General features: G+C 42.5%; 1 protein-coding gene across 3 annotated transcripts in view; it reads left to right on the top strand.

Annotated features, from left to right (window-relative positions):
* The window catches only part of LOC147683298 (thiamine transporter 2-like), a 422,353-nt gene that overhangs the window by 145,158 nt on the left and 261,778 nt on the right, over positions 1-15,417 (top strand). The gene's annotated exons all lie outside the window — the stretch shown is intronic.

Here is a 15,417-nt window from a genome sequence, read left to right as displayed (position 1 = left end):
CAAACTCTACAAAGCGGGCTGCTCTAGAGAAATGAGGAGCAAAAATACTCTCATGCTAGTACCTACCTTGATAAACAAGAAATCTACTCAGTTACGCTCTTTTTTCGGAAACGCGCCTACTATCTGAAACTCACGCCTCAAAGTCCACATTGCAACCCCTCCTACTGTAGCTTCAAAAAAGATATCAAGCTGCACCTTCTCAACGAATACTGGGGTCCTTAATTCCTGTCACCTAACAAGGGTTCACAACCTGCCCATGGCGGTGCTATGTTCTCACCACATTATACCTGACTTACTACCCCCCTCCTCTCATTCTCACATATATTTCCACCCTCTCCCTACTAATTCTCTAATAATCTCTATCTACTCCTACATGCTATCTCCTCTCCCATCACCCTCCTCAGTTTCCCGTTTCCTCCTTACTCCCCCCTCCTCCCCGACCGCCCATGCTAGATATACTATCCAATTCTAGTTATGGATTAACTGTACTCCTTATTTTCATGTCCATGTATTTACTGTTCTTTGCATTTTGTTCCTATTATCTTGCACTTTTCCTTTTTGTACAAATGTTATATTTCATTTTGTTCCACTCCCAACCCTTGTTAAGTGCTCTGGTACCATTGGGTCTAGCCAGCGTTATATAAAACTGTTTGAATAAATAAATAAATAAATAACTGATAGCTAATGTTGGTAAGCATAAAGTGCACAGTGCATAGAATGAAAGAACTCAAAACACATAAGACATTAAAAAACACCCTTAAGATAAAATATTTATCCCGACCTTTGATCTAATGTGCAAGATTAACTGTGAAAATTTGGAGACAAAGTAAACAATTTTGCTCATACTGTCTGATTTACAGATTCTCAAGGGTGTAGTCCGTTACCAAGATCGAGAAACTGGCAAAGTCCAATTAACAAATTTACAAACAGTCACAGGAACCTTTTTTGTAAACACCAAATTGAGAATAGATACCTAGAAACAGCAAACACAATGGGTTGGTGTGTCCCAGTTTTCAAAATTCTAAGAGCGTGAGAGCAATGTTCCTAAATTCCTGTAAAGTTGGACTAACCATTTGGACCTAGGTTTCTTGTAAACTGAGCAGAAAAATAAAGCATGGGCCTCTGTTTCCTCAGCTATGCCGCATGATGGATATTTTTGTAATTAGTCATAGCTCTCACCTCTCCAGCAGTTCGTAAATGAATGCACACAGGGAGAAGTGATCCATGCCTAAACTGGAGGTAAATCTTCCTTGCTAAAGCCGGTTGGACTTCATCTAAATATTCTCCAATCTATAGGTATCATTGTGCCCTAAAAATCTTGCTGTCAAAGCGCCCAAAGAAGAACTCATCAGGAGGGAAGACAACTTGAACCCCTTAAATAATGTAGCTCCTGTTTAGACACGGTCAAGCAGGCCTCAGTGGGTTTATCCCACAGGCTTGCTTTACCCATGCTTTTTAGAGTTTCCCTAATGTGATGGAGCCACGGAAACCTTCCAACCCCCAGTGACGCTAAAATCTCTTCCAGGGCCAGTCTATAAGTGATCAGTTTGTGGGTGGCCGAAATTCTTCTCCAAAAGAGAAGGGGTATAAAACCGATTCCTTCCAAAATAGGTCTGACACCTAGATCTAGTTACAGGTAGACCAATTTGGTACTGAGGGGAGATTCAAAAGTTGCCTAATTAAGCTATTCTCTATCAGAGTGATGTTGCTTATAGGCTTGTGTCTACAGAGCTCGTCCTGTACATAGTAGTGCCTAGGTCTTCCAATTTATACATATCAATAGTGGGGCTAGTATGTTTAAAAAGGACCCCCCTGTACACCCTGGAAAGCCCACCCGTATGTTGTGCCAGTTTAAGCCTTTGTTTGCAATAGGGAATGACCAATCCATGTTCTCACTAAGCATTATCCCTAAATAGTCAAACGTGGATACCCTCTCTAAGGGAGTGCCATTCAAACTGGGGGTTAGTCGTTTAGAGTGGGATGGGTTGTTAATTTCTAAGCCCCTTGATTTGTAGAAAACATTAAAATATACAGTACCCTTCAGATATCCATTGGGGTTTTTGAAAGGAGGGAACATCTGCAAATATCAGCATAGGCACATTGATAGAGATGAGCCTAGGTGCATCATTGTTAATAGTATTCAATGTGTCCATAAGACCATTAATACACAAACAAAATACTGTTGGGGCCAACACACATCCTTGTCGTACTCCCCTGGTAGCGTAAAAGGGTTCAGAATGTTCCCCCTATTTACCACAACAAACCTGTGCAAATTTCTTCTCAGGTAATCTCAGAATTATACGGCACACGTAAGAGGGGACCCCCACATCAGCCAAAATGTACCAAAGTAAATCACTCGGGACTAGATCAAAAGCTGCTACCCTCTAAGACAACAGTTTTCCAATATAAAAGATGTATTCTGAAAACTTGGTCTATCGCTGATGTACACTGCCTAAAGTCTGCTAGAAAGGGGCTAAGAATCTACTTTCCTCATTCCAATCCTTTAGTCTTTCTAGTATCGCTCAGGAAAATAGTTTTTGCATTGTATCTATTACACTAATAGGTCTGTAGTTACCAGGCAGCAATGGAGAACCTTTCTTATAAATGGGGATGATTTCTACCCCCACCCAGGAATAAGGGATGGGCCTCCCCTCCATGATGGCTTCAAAGATTACCAACAAATATGGGCTCCAGACTTCAGGTTCAGAAAGAAAAAGATCCCCGGGTATTTTATCAATGCCAGTTGCCTCATTAGGGGCGATCTTACTAATTGCCCTGAGTACTTCCACAATGGGTTATCACAGGATAGTCCTTCTGACCATCGGAAAATGACTCCCTGCTTAACAGTCCCTTGGCATTAATTCCGACCACATGTTCACCTTATCCCTTCGGGGTACCATACAGGGTCTGGTAGTGTTCATTCCTCATATCAGCTGAGACGTTATGCTCTATATTGACTCTACCCGCAGAGTTCCCAGAAATAACTATGCCCCAAAATACCTTAGAATACTTACACTTAGTAGCACAAAGAAGGGAATCCCATTTCTCTAATTCCCACACTTTTTTGGCAGAGCTAATGGCTTTTTGATAAGCAATTCTCACAGTTTGAATCAGATTGCTGTCTTTAGTTTTTAATGCCTCTAATAAAACTAATTTGGCAACTCTACACTGTTTATCAAACCATGAAGAAGTATTCTTCCTAGGCCCCTAGAGCGTGTCTCTACACAAAATAAAACCTATAGTTTGCCAACTAGTATTGCATGAGTCTCAGCCACCATTGTTAGTTGGCATACTTTATCTTCAGATAAAATAGCTTTGCTCATATCTATTAGTGAAATACCCACAGACTTATACAAAATGTCAATTGAGAACTGTATTCTGCATATGGAGTAAGTCAGTCTCATTCAACCATTCAACTGATCGGCTCATGTTGCAGTTGCACTTCTAGTAGGTAGAGCTAGATGAAGGGACAAAGCAATGTGGTCGCTATCATGTCTGGGCAGGATTTCTAGATCAAATGCTGAGGGTCATGGCCTTACATTAATAAGGATGCAATCTATTAAAGATGAACACCCTACCTGATTATATGTATGGTCCCTCTGGCTGTGTGGCGTAGTGCATCCAGTGCAAGTGCGTAAAAAATAATTCAGAGTAAGGGCGATCATTTTGAGTGCCGGTGGGTAATATTTCTTAATGGGGAGTATAGTCAACAGTGGGATGGAACACTACATATCAAGGTATCATCATGATTAGTGTCAAGGGCCTCAAAGTGACAATTAAAATAACCCCCACCACCTTGAAGGCACTCTCCAGTAGTATGGACAAAAAAGTAGCTAGTTGCTCGACAATGGGAGATTAATGACAAATGTCTACTGGTCTGGAGTAGACATTGACCAAGTACACATTTGATCCAGCGGCATACCAACAACAGATACTATACTACCACATACTCACCTGGGCCCATAAACACACACAATAGTTGAGTAAACCGCTGGAGTCAAAGTTTATAATTTTTCTCACAGTTTTCAAGATTAGTTATTTAATACTCCTAACTAACCTTTCACTGATCAAAAAGTTCTTTACTCTGGTCGATGGACCATTAGTTGAACTAGTTGATGGTGAATATGACATAAGCTAACTTGTTCTTTTATTCAATGCAAATAACCACAGACTCTGGAAAGTTTCAAATCTTTATCTAAATTTCAAATGCATGTGAACCATCTCAAATACACAGTGCAATCATTCCTAGGAGAGAAAATTCAATTAATTGATCATCAAACACATACTTTGGACTCATGCAATGCTCAATGCTCAGAAAGGGAGAGAACAGAGAGGAAAGAACATCGGCAAATAACGTGAAAATATAATTACCAAGAATGGTGTGAAGACCAACCCCCTAGCCAAAGGGCTGGTAAGGGTCCCCGGGATAGATCAGGCGACAAAAATTTCAAGACAGGATTCATGACTGAATAGTTGACCTCTCTAAATACCGACGGTTGTGTCGCACCCCTCTCTGACACTCTCTTTCTCCTCGAGAATCTTCTGCAATGTTCTTATCTAACCCAATTAAATGAGGATAGAAAGTTCTGCTTCAGGTTTTGCATTTGATTCTTCATCTGCATCTCTCCCAGCATCAGCATCTCCTACAGCAGCAGCATCCCAATTCGCTGTAACTAACTAACTAACTAAGGCTACCTCAAATATACCTTTCGTTCTTCATGTACCACCCACTAAAGTGTCTATATCGTAAAAACACGAAATCTAATTGTTCAGGCAAGGGAGGAAGATCTATGCTAATAAAGGGGAGAGCAAGGGATCATGTTCACAGACCGTAAACGGAGAGTACTCCTGTTCCCCTGTGGAAGGATTAAATAAACAAAAAGAGTAGTACCATCATTGGAAGGTCAAAAGAGATTCCTAATGTGGTGGTAAACTGACAAAAGGAAAGAATTTATCTTTTTGTTAAAAACCCCTCACTCACCAGCCTAGTGGTGAATGCTTCATCATCAGGGTCCATCCTGGCGGCCTAGCATCACCAGGGTGTGCTACAACACCTGAAGTACAGTGGAGCAGGTTATGAGTATAAGTGCAGAAAAAAGTGTGTTAAAAATTGTCCTGGTTTAACTTAGTGGGAGGATACATTTTATTTACAAGTAACTGGACAATATTAAAAAGGTGGAGCGAGATACTGTGAGGGTATATTAAGGCCAAGAGTATCTCTTATATGTGTACTGGTCTACATATTTCAACCAAAGGTGGGATATACCAGGTTTTCATCAGGACCGATTGAACAGGGAGCTGGACGCTATGTACCCCCTAAAAGGCACACCCAATCCTCGTTCTCTGTAACCCAAAGTAGCAAAAATCGCTAAATGGTGAAAAAGACTCTAGCCATGATGGGTGAGTTAGAAAAAAGTTAAAAAAGACCTATGGGAAGAAGAAGAAAAACAGACATCAATCAGACGTGAACTGTGTTACATGCCTGTTACGTTGTGCAGTGTTGTGTCGTTGGTATCTTCATGCTTACTGCCACTCTCATTAGGAAAATATTATGGATTTCATGGTGAAATTATCACAGTGTGACAAGGCCCGCTGTGGGCTTGTTGTTGAACTGAAACACGCATACTTTATCAAAAGGTGCGTGCTTTGCGGCAGCGTGATTGCTGCCGTTCACTACATTTATATAGTCTCATGTACTGATCGTACCATTATGGTGATGTGGTATCACAATCTCGCCAATCCACTATGGTGGTCGCGGGTAAGGGTTAAAAGTGCGTAGTTTATCTGTATTGATACACTCGACATACATGGACTTACTGACATATAACGTAAAAACATACAAACACAAATTGGTTGTAAGTTCATGGCTTACTACTATTCAGGTGTATTTTTCATCGGAGGGAGGGAGGAGGTATCCCCACTACTCAACCATATTCTGTGAAAACATGGATTTAACTATTAACGGGAAAGATATTGTAATGGGACTGCCGCGTTGTGCGGTAGGTAAAATGAATTTGGGGTGGTCTCAGTTCCTGCAAAGTGAAGCGTCTCTACTTACAGTTTATTCGTGGTGGAAAGGCCGATTACCTATATTTGTCCTCCTCTGCCCTGCTACAAAGCCGCCGTGTCTGGTCTGAGTCTAAGTAACGGTCCGGCTTCCGGGTTGGGTGGGGATGGGCGCTGGTCACGTGGTTGTTGCCAGGGCAACGTGTGTGTGCCGTTAGCTACGGGGGCCGAGTACGGCCAATAGTTGCTATTGGTCACGAGGGTGTTACCGGGGCAACTATGATACCTCAGAACTGTACTGTTGTTAAGGCGCTCACTACAAACTAAAGAGAGCAGTGTTAACGTAACTTTTGTTGGGGAACAAAACTAAAGACAGCAGTGGACGTTAGATCAAATGTGGTCACCCTGTTAGTAGTAGAGGCACATCGCTGTTGTGTAAAGATGACACACTGGCTGTAGAATTTTAGACCCACCTCGGTGTTCCAGAGGCTGAAATATGCCCTGGCTTGCCGTGGCTCACCTACTTAGGGGTGTTTTAAATACAAATAAAATAAACCACAGGGTGTATTAGATAAGCAGTTTATGGCAACCATACGGGCAGGCTTGCTGGGCCATTTGATGACTGGTAGTGGCATTATTGCTTGGTGGGGTGCCCCTGATCCAAGTCAGCATGCACAGTTTGATTGTGGAGCAGGTTCATTAGGTCTGAACAAGTTACGTTAACACTGCTCTCTTTAGTTTGTAGTGAGCGCCTTAACAACAGTACAGTTCCGAGGTATCCATAGTTTCCCCGGTAACACCCTCGTGACCAATAGCAACTGTTGGCCATACTCGGCCCCCGTAGCTAACGGCACACACACGTTGCCCTGGCAACAACCACGTGACCAGCGCCCATCGCCGCATACCCGGAAGCCGGACCGTTACTTAGACTCAGACCAGTCACGGCGGCTTTGTAGCAGGGCAGCGGAGGACAAATATAGGTAATCGGCCTTTCCACCATGAATAAACTGTGAGTAGAGACGCTTCACTTTGCAGGAACTGAGACCATCCAGAATTCATTTTACCTACCGCACAACGCGGCGGTCCCATTACAATATCTTTCCCGTTAATAGTTAAATCCATGTTTTCACAGAATATGGTTGAGTAGTGGGGATACCTCCTCCCTCCCTCCGATGAAAAAGACACCTGAATAGTAGTAAGCCATGAACTTACAACCAATTTGTGTTTGTATGTTTTTACGTTATATGTCAGTAAGTCCATGTATGTCGAGTGTATCAATACGGATAAACTATGCACTTTTAACCCTTACCAGCGACTAAGCATGGGCGAATTTTGCTAATCTGGCATTCGCGAATTTGCGTATTTGCGAACTTGCAATCCGCAAAATCCGCGAATTCTCGCAAATTTGCGGATTATTTTTTTTTGTGTTCGCACGGGTTTCTGCCAGTTTGCGAGGGTTTTGTACCAGTTCGCAATTGCGAACTTACTTGTCGGCTCACAATAGTCGCAACTATGTTGTTTCTACGTCTGGTTCATCATCACAGGTTCACAGCACCCTCTGTTTCATCACTGCCACCCTGTTTCACCCATGCCACCCTCTGGTACATCAATGTCACCCTCTGGTTCATCACTGTAGATTATGGGGGGGAAAAGCAAGCACACCTGCCCTGCTTCAACTGACATGAATTAATTTGGGGTTGATTTATTAATGTGTCACTGTTTTAAAATTCTAGTCTGGCTCCTGCTTCCTTATCTGTAATTTGCTTTCTGTTGCAGAGCAATGTTTTTTCCAGGACCTTTGTGGCCTACTTGTAGCTATTCTATGAGCCTGCTGTGAGGGTCAGAGCAGGGTCATTGAATTGTTGCAACTAGCAACTGAACTCTGCAGGGGCCCCAGTCAGGAAGCACTACAGGGAATGGTTACTAATGATGAGTTTGAACTTTTGCACCTGCTGAGTGCTTTCAGTTTTGCTAAACTCTTTTTTCTGCAGAACAGCAACTGTAATGCCCCAAACAAACGTAGGCAACTGAACTCTGGAGGGGCCCCTCAGGAAGTACTACAGGGAATGGTTACTAATGATGAGTGAACTTTTGCACCTGCTGAGTGCTTTCAGTTTGGCAAAACTCGTTTTTCTGCAGAGCAGCAACTGTAATGCCCCAAACAAACTTACTTGTGAAAGTTGATTTCTAATCCAAAAGTGATCCAAAGAAAGTCAAAAGGCCTCAAATCCAAAAAAGTGCAGGCAAATGTCAACCTGAGGAGTTATTCTGATAAAAATCATCATTTTTAGAAGGTCTATGCTGCTTGCTAGTGGATTTCTTGTGCAGAATTGCAAATTTTGTAATTTCACGAGTGCGAGATTGTTGCTGCCCGCCGCACTTACATGTTCGCAATTGCGAACTCTCGCGATGCGTCGCCAAACTCCCGCGGGATCCCGCAGCAAGATCCAAATGGGCGCAGCACTCGCAAAATATCGAGAAAAACAACTCGGCAAACGCTGAATGAGGGTAAGTGAACACCGCACGCCGCAATATTGTATCACCAAGAAAAGAAATCCGCTGCGTGCGATTTTGCAGATTTTCGGTAAATTCGCGAGAGTTCGCGGATTGCGAATTTACCGAAAATCCGCGAGCGGAACGGAATTTCCACCCGTGCTTACCCGCGACCACCATAGTGGATTGGCGAGATTGTGATACCACATCACCATAATGGTATGATCAGTACGCAAGACTGTATAAATGTAGTGAACGGCAGCAATCACGCTGCCGCAAAGCACGCACCTTTTGATAAAGTATGCGTGTTTCAGTTCGACAACAAGCCCACAGCGGGCCTTGTCACACAGTGATAATTTCACCATGAAATCCATAATATTTTCCTAATGAGAGGGGCAGTAAGCATGAAGATACCAAAGATACAACACTCCACAAAGTAACAGGCATGTAACACAGTTCACGTCTGATTGATGTCTGTTTTTCTTCTTCTTCCCACAGGTCTTTTTTAACTTTTTTCTGACTCACTCATCATGGCTAGAGTCTTTTTCACCATTTAGCGATTTTTGCTAATTTGGGTTACAGAGAACGAGGATTGGGTGTGCCTTTTAGGGGGTACATACCATCCAGCTCCCTGTTTAATCGGTCCTGATGAAAACCTGGTATATCCCACCTTTGGTTGAAACATGTAGACCAGTACACATATAAGAGATAGCCTTACAGTATCTCGCTCCACCTTTTAATATTGTCCAGTTACTTGTAAATAAAATGTATCCTCCCACTAAGTTAAACCAGGACAATTTTTAACACACTTTTTTCTGCAGTTACACTCATAACTTGCTCCACTGTACTTCAGGTGTTGTAGCACACCCTGGTGATGCTAGGCTGCCAGGGTGGACCCCGATGATGAAGCATGTCACCACTAGGCTGGTGAGTGAGGGGTTTTTAACAAATGGATAAATTCTTTCCTTTTGTCAGTTTACCAACACATTAGGAATCTCTTTTGACCTTCCAATGATGGTACTCCTCTTTTTGTTTATTTAAGGGAGGAAGATCATCACACCATGCTTACATGTCATCTAAATCAGTTTGACCATTGTTCACAAACCCATCCCCTTAATTTGTATTCATAAATATTATTTCACACCGCTTTCACATTTTATTTGCAACAAAATTGTATATAGTCAGAATACAAGTCCACAGCGTTGAACTTTTCACCGTCCGTTCTCACTCTAGGACACTTTGTGACCTTGGCTTACTTGAGTTATACATGAGAGGCCCAGATACGCACTAGGGATAAAGACAGAAAGACAGATGTTACTTTAAAAAATAAATTATTTCACTGTATACCACCCACCTCTACTCCCAGTTTATTTATTAGACCTTTCCCCATGTTAGCATTAGTAAGAACCACTCAATTTAGTTCAAGCAAGCAGATGCCATGCACGCAAGTCTTTAAGACTCCATTTTAGTATCTTCTGCCCATGTGCAAGAATTTACCTCCAAGCGATAGCTTGTCATACTGCGTAGATGCAGTTGACGCATACGCAGTAAAGATTTCCCGTTTAAAGCAGTTTTAGTCCTTCATTCATGTTATTATCATTAGTAAACACATAAGCAAGCTTCATTAACCTGCGTATTCGTACGGTGCGCATTTAGTTTTCACAGAAAACAATTTTAATAACTTGTTACTGAGTTAAAGGAGCGGATTGCTTCTGAGCAAGTGTAACGCCCGGATTTTCGGACCAGATAGAATCAGACTAAAACACCACTAACCCAGCCAAAACGTAACCATCTCCCTCCTCAGGACCTACTTACAAAAGGCACCTGTGTACCTACCTAAGGATGGGGAATTAGCAATATACAAGCTTAGATCATTTACAACACCACACTCATACCTTATAGTCTCGCGGCAATATGGGCCCAGACTAGACTACCCTGAGGCAGTTCCAATTATTTACCATTACACACTGATCACCATCAGTGCTCACGCAAGCCACAATCCTGTGGGTATACACATTGACAACCGTCAATGCTCTCGTTACACACCGTATCCTCCCGGTGCTCTCGCAAGCCACAATCCTGTGGGTATACACATTGACAACCGTCAATGCTCTCATTACACACCAGATCCTCCCGATGCTCTCGCAAGCCACAATCCTGTGGGTATACACATCGACCACGGTCAATGCTCTCGTTAACGCCGCTACACAACGACGATCACTTTCCTATGAATACCTTCTTCATATTGGGAAATCTCTCTCTCTCTATCTCTACCAGGATTACAGATAATATAGATTATGGGATAGATAGACAGGTCAATCCTCTCCCACACAAGAATGGCCAAATTACACTGTGTGAAGGTTATTCCCTATTTTGAGTGCTCCTCTACTCCTTTGCTCAGTTACCATTTACCGGGACGGGAGACGCCTCCGTTCACATAAAAGCATCTGACTAGAAGAAAGGTTAACTTTATCATAAGGAAATAACCATCACGCACTAGTTCACTAAGAACTGGGGTATCTTTATTCATTAATAACATCAACAATATACTACTGCAGTATAACACATATAGCCTGAAAAGCAAAAGGAAAGGTTAGAATGTGTGTGCACACTAATAAGAAAGGGTCGACGTCACCTTATGAGTATGAAGTCTGGACTCGGTAGTCATCTGGGTTCCCTTCTTGTCTGTGCCTTGGCTCGTCTTAGGATCACCCCCGCAGTCATGGATACACGTCTGCACCGCTATGCTCTGTCTCCTCCGTTTCTCTCCAAGTCACTGGAACCCTCCTCTTATTCTGAGTCCCGTTAGCTGCACTCTCGCTGTTCTGCACTACTCCTCTCTCCTCTCAATCACGAACTGTCTTCACTTTCCAGCTTCGATCTTATGAATTAGTTTCTACCGCTCTGGTATTCGTTCTGTCCACTAACTGCTTCATTCTGCATGCTCTGATCTTAATGTCAAAGCTCGCCAGCTGCTCCAGCTAAAATACCTTCAATCTTACTAAGAGAGTATTAGCCTTCGGTCTTTCTCGGACTTCAAAATGGCGACTGTCTGCCTTAAGTTGATCAACTGCAATGATGCTAACTGCTAGCTGCTGCCTATGAACTGACTCTCTGACTGCTTCGTGCTTTCGCTAATATAGAACCTTGTTCATGCATGGAAAGTTACAGCCAGTAACCTGCCGCCCACCATATTCCTGTACCTCCCCGTACCAAGGACACGTTCTCAGCCGGCCGGCCTGATGTTATGTCTTCGATACGAAGAAAAATACAGTTCTTCTATAAGGGCCAGCCTGAGCCGGTTCTCTCCAAGCGAACAACACCTCATAACTAAAACATTACATTTGACCTAAAAGAATCTCAAGCTGCCGAGGCAGAAAGAAAAAGAAAAATGGAGTCTCTCCCGTTCGAGGCTTACAAGGCCCGAAATAAGCATAACTCCATTAGAAGTGTGCTAGCAACCTTACAAAAGGACGGATTAATACTAATACTAAGGAATCTATCCCTTAACATAAGTTTATGAGCCCTAGAATAAAGAAAAGGGTAGGGAGTTGCATCAAACGCCTTGTAAATAGACCCGGTCTAAGATTCTAGTCCTCCTATTAGAATGATAGCAGGCTAAAGTCACCTTCAGTCATCTTCACTCAAAAAGGGGCAGAAAACTCGGTCAGAACACTTCACCCTTGACTTTAGACTACTAATCATTCGCTAAATGGAACTAACATCTGTTGAGGAATAATATGAAACAAAACTAACTGATCTATTTCTAGCACCATATCTACAGGTGTGAAGTAAAGAAGGAATACATTGAATGAAACAACAAATAGCGACTAAAATGCAAATAGTAATCAGGATACCCCCTAATACCTGACGTAAAGAATGTAAATCTGGTAACCAATTAAAGAGCCAGTCAAACCAGCCCTGATCAATGTGTTTTCTAACTTCTTTGGTTAAGTCATGAAGTTTATCGATATGACCCTGAATGGATCTAGTATGATCTGAAAATTGAAACAACAAAGTCCCTCAAAGTCAGAACAGTCATGTCCATGTTTAAGCAAAAGATAGTCGATTGCAGCCCTGTTCTGCAAAATAGCTCTGCGTTCACCCTGGGCATCCAGTAGCACGTCAGATAAAATTGTAGAAGTGTTATTAATAGATTTAACCATCCAACAGGCCATTTTTCCGATGGATTTAGCATTATAGACCGCTAAAGCAGGGACACCCAGAATTGAAAAAGCCAAACTAAGATATTCAGATTCAGAAAATAAATGTAGTGTAGAGTCACAGTTGTCTTTTAACATCACTGCATCACGGACAACACGGGAATGCATGTTAGGATGTGAGGAAAACATCAGTAAATCAATGAATTTTCAAAATGTTTCCATCCACCCAATGCATTTCGGGTGGATGGAAACATTTTGAAAATCATGCAATGACTGCATAAGAATGGAATTATGCTTGTCAGAAATTTCCGTTTAAACGTATACAACGTATCAACTGCTAAAATTTGAAGTACGAAAATAAAACTGATGAACTTGGAGTAGAAACTTGTTTTCTTTGTTAAATGAGTGCTCAGCCCCGAGGATAGTGTGTTCTACCCTCAACATTCATTGATATTTGTAAGGCACGTTCAGACTACGTGTGACGACTAGAGCACCGCCTTAAGAACAAACTAACTTGGTTGAAAATTTCAAAAACATTGAGTGCACCGGGATAACACTTTCCTTGAAAACATCAGTAAACTCAGTCTGGTAATGACACAAGGTCCTCCAGTAATATTTGCAGGAATATAAGGCCAAGATGTATTGCCACAAGAGAAAAGCCATCCGGAAGATAATAGCATTGTACGATAGTGGCTAGGGGTAACTACAAGACTTTTACAGGTCATGTTATTTTTGACTGAAATAGACGACTTCGGTGATCTCCGGGAACATAAAGTCTTTTCATGCACTGTGAATGCAGTAGCACCATTCAATTTTAAACGTACACATTCTGTTATGGCATTTGAATCACAGGTAAGGAAAAAACATAAATCACCTTGCGTGATATTATATGTAATGATTTGGGAATTAATTGGGGGTACTGGATCTGAAAGCACAGTACGTAAGGGGCAATATTCATGTGTTGCGAAATCACCAAGAATAATATTAGGACGAGCATTTGATATATTGAAAATATGGGCCAAAGTCTCCAACGAAGCGGGGACGGCAACCAAACAGGTCGCTAAAATGTCAGTCACCGAACGCATCGGTGTTAAACAGAAATGTGCCAGGATAGTCCAAAAGTTAAATGATGAATCCCACGCAGCAAAGGAACGCGGTACTCGGGTTATCGAATCAACCAAAGTCTGTGGGTTCCTTCCTCTCCCGACGTAGCAAGCCAAAAGGAGTCCAACGCCGGCACATCCTGCAACAGCAGTCCAAAGAATGATCTGAAAGAAAATCAAACACAGGCATTATTCATTCTCGTAAGTAACATTTGTCAGCCGGGACAGCTTCCCAGCTATCTTTCCCTGGTCTCATGACGAGTACTGTGTTGTCATGACCGGTTGCAATAATTTCAGCTTGTTCAGGGGGATTTTTAGTTGATTGCACCCACACTCTCGCTCCTGGATTATCAGTGGAGCCAAAACCTTTTTGTCCTCGAACAGTTAACAAAGTTGGGGCAGTGCCTTTCTGAATCTCACCACTGAAAACAGGCATGATTAGCAATTGAGCAATTCGGTCAGTCTTATGAATCGGTAAATCAACCTCACTGCTATTCAGCAGGAGCACCTTAATCTCTCCCTGATAATCACTGTAATGTAATGTAATGTAATGTATAGGCATTTATATAGCGCACTACTTACCCGTAGGGTCCCAAGGCGCTTCGACCGCTGCAAAACCCTTCCTGGCTTTCCCTGAGAGATGGTCCCTTAATGGGTATCTCCAGGGTGAGACCAGGCATCCCCGGCGGTCTGGTGGGGCCGTTAGTGAAGATGAGGCAAGCTAATGCCCAGAGTTGCCGAGTGTGATCGCTGATCAGAGTGGGCACCGAGGCGAGAGAATTATCGAGTCCGCTGACCCTGGTCCAGAAACCTGCCGCGCCGGAAATCGAACCCTGGTCCCGGGCCGTCCTCTGCTCTCGGGTCTGCCGCCTCTAACCAGTGAGGCACACTACTTCACTGTCAATGACACCTCCAAGTACTTGAATGCCTTTTAAGGCCAGGCCCGATCTAGGGGCAATTAATCCCAAATTTCCAGCTGGTATACAGACACCAATGCCAGTTTCAATGATAACTCGATCTCTGCTTTTTACAGTAATGTCATTCATGGCATGCAGGTCCAAGCCTGCGGAACCTGGGGTTGCTCTGCGTGGAGCCAGGGCTCCAGGGGAAACTCCCAATACATTACAGTATTTCCAACTGTATTCGGTCTAGCATCAATAGCTGGGGGAAATAAACGCATCAATGGTGATTCAGCATTCAAAAAGGGACGATTATTCAAAATTAACAGTGCCTGAAACAAATATTCTCTCCAATTCTTATATTTATTGTCAGTTAAGTTACGTAATTGATCTTTTAACAAACCATTCATTCTTTCAATAAGGCCTGCTGCCTGTGGATACTATGGTATATGAAACACCCATTCAATGTTGTTCTCCACACAAAATTCCTGCACCAATCTTCCCTTAAAATGGGATGAATTGTCAGATTGAATTTGAAATGGAACACCATAATACAGCATAATCAATTCCAATGTTTTAATGGTGTTTACTTGGGTAGCTCGTTTACAGGGAAAGACCACTGTATGTACCAACGATGGTGCAAATATATTGGCAATTTTTACTCATAGGGAGTGGACCAATATAATCAATCTACTAAATTTGAGCGGGCAATTTTCCTCGGTGTAAATGTCCTTTAACAATTTGGGGCACTTT

The sequence above is a fragment of the Lissotriton vulgaris genome, chromosome 11, assembly GCF_964263255.1.
Source record: "Lissotriton vulgaris chromosome 11, aLisVul1.2, whole genome shotgun sequence".
Lineage (NCBI taxonomy): Eukaryota > Metazoa > Chordata > Amphibia > Caudata > Salamandridae > Lissotriton > Lissotriton vulgaris.
This window is presented reverse-complemented; position numbering and strand designations above follow the sequence as displayed.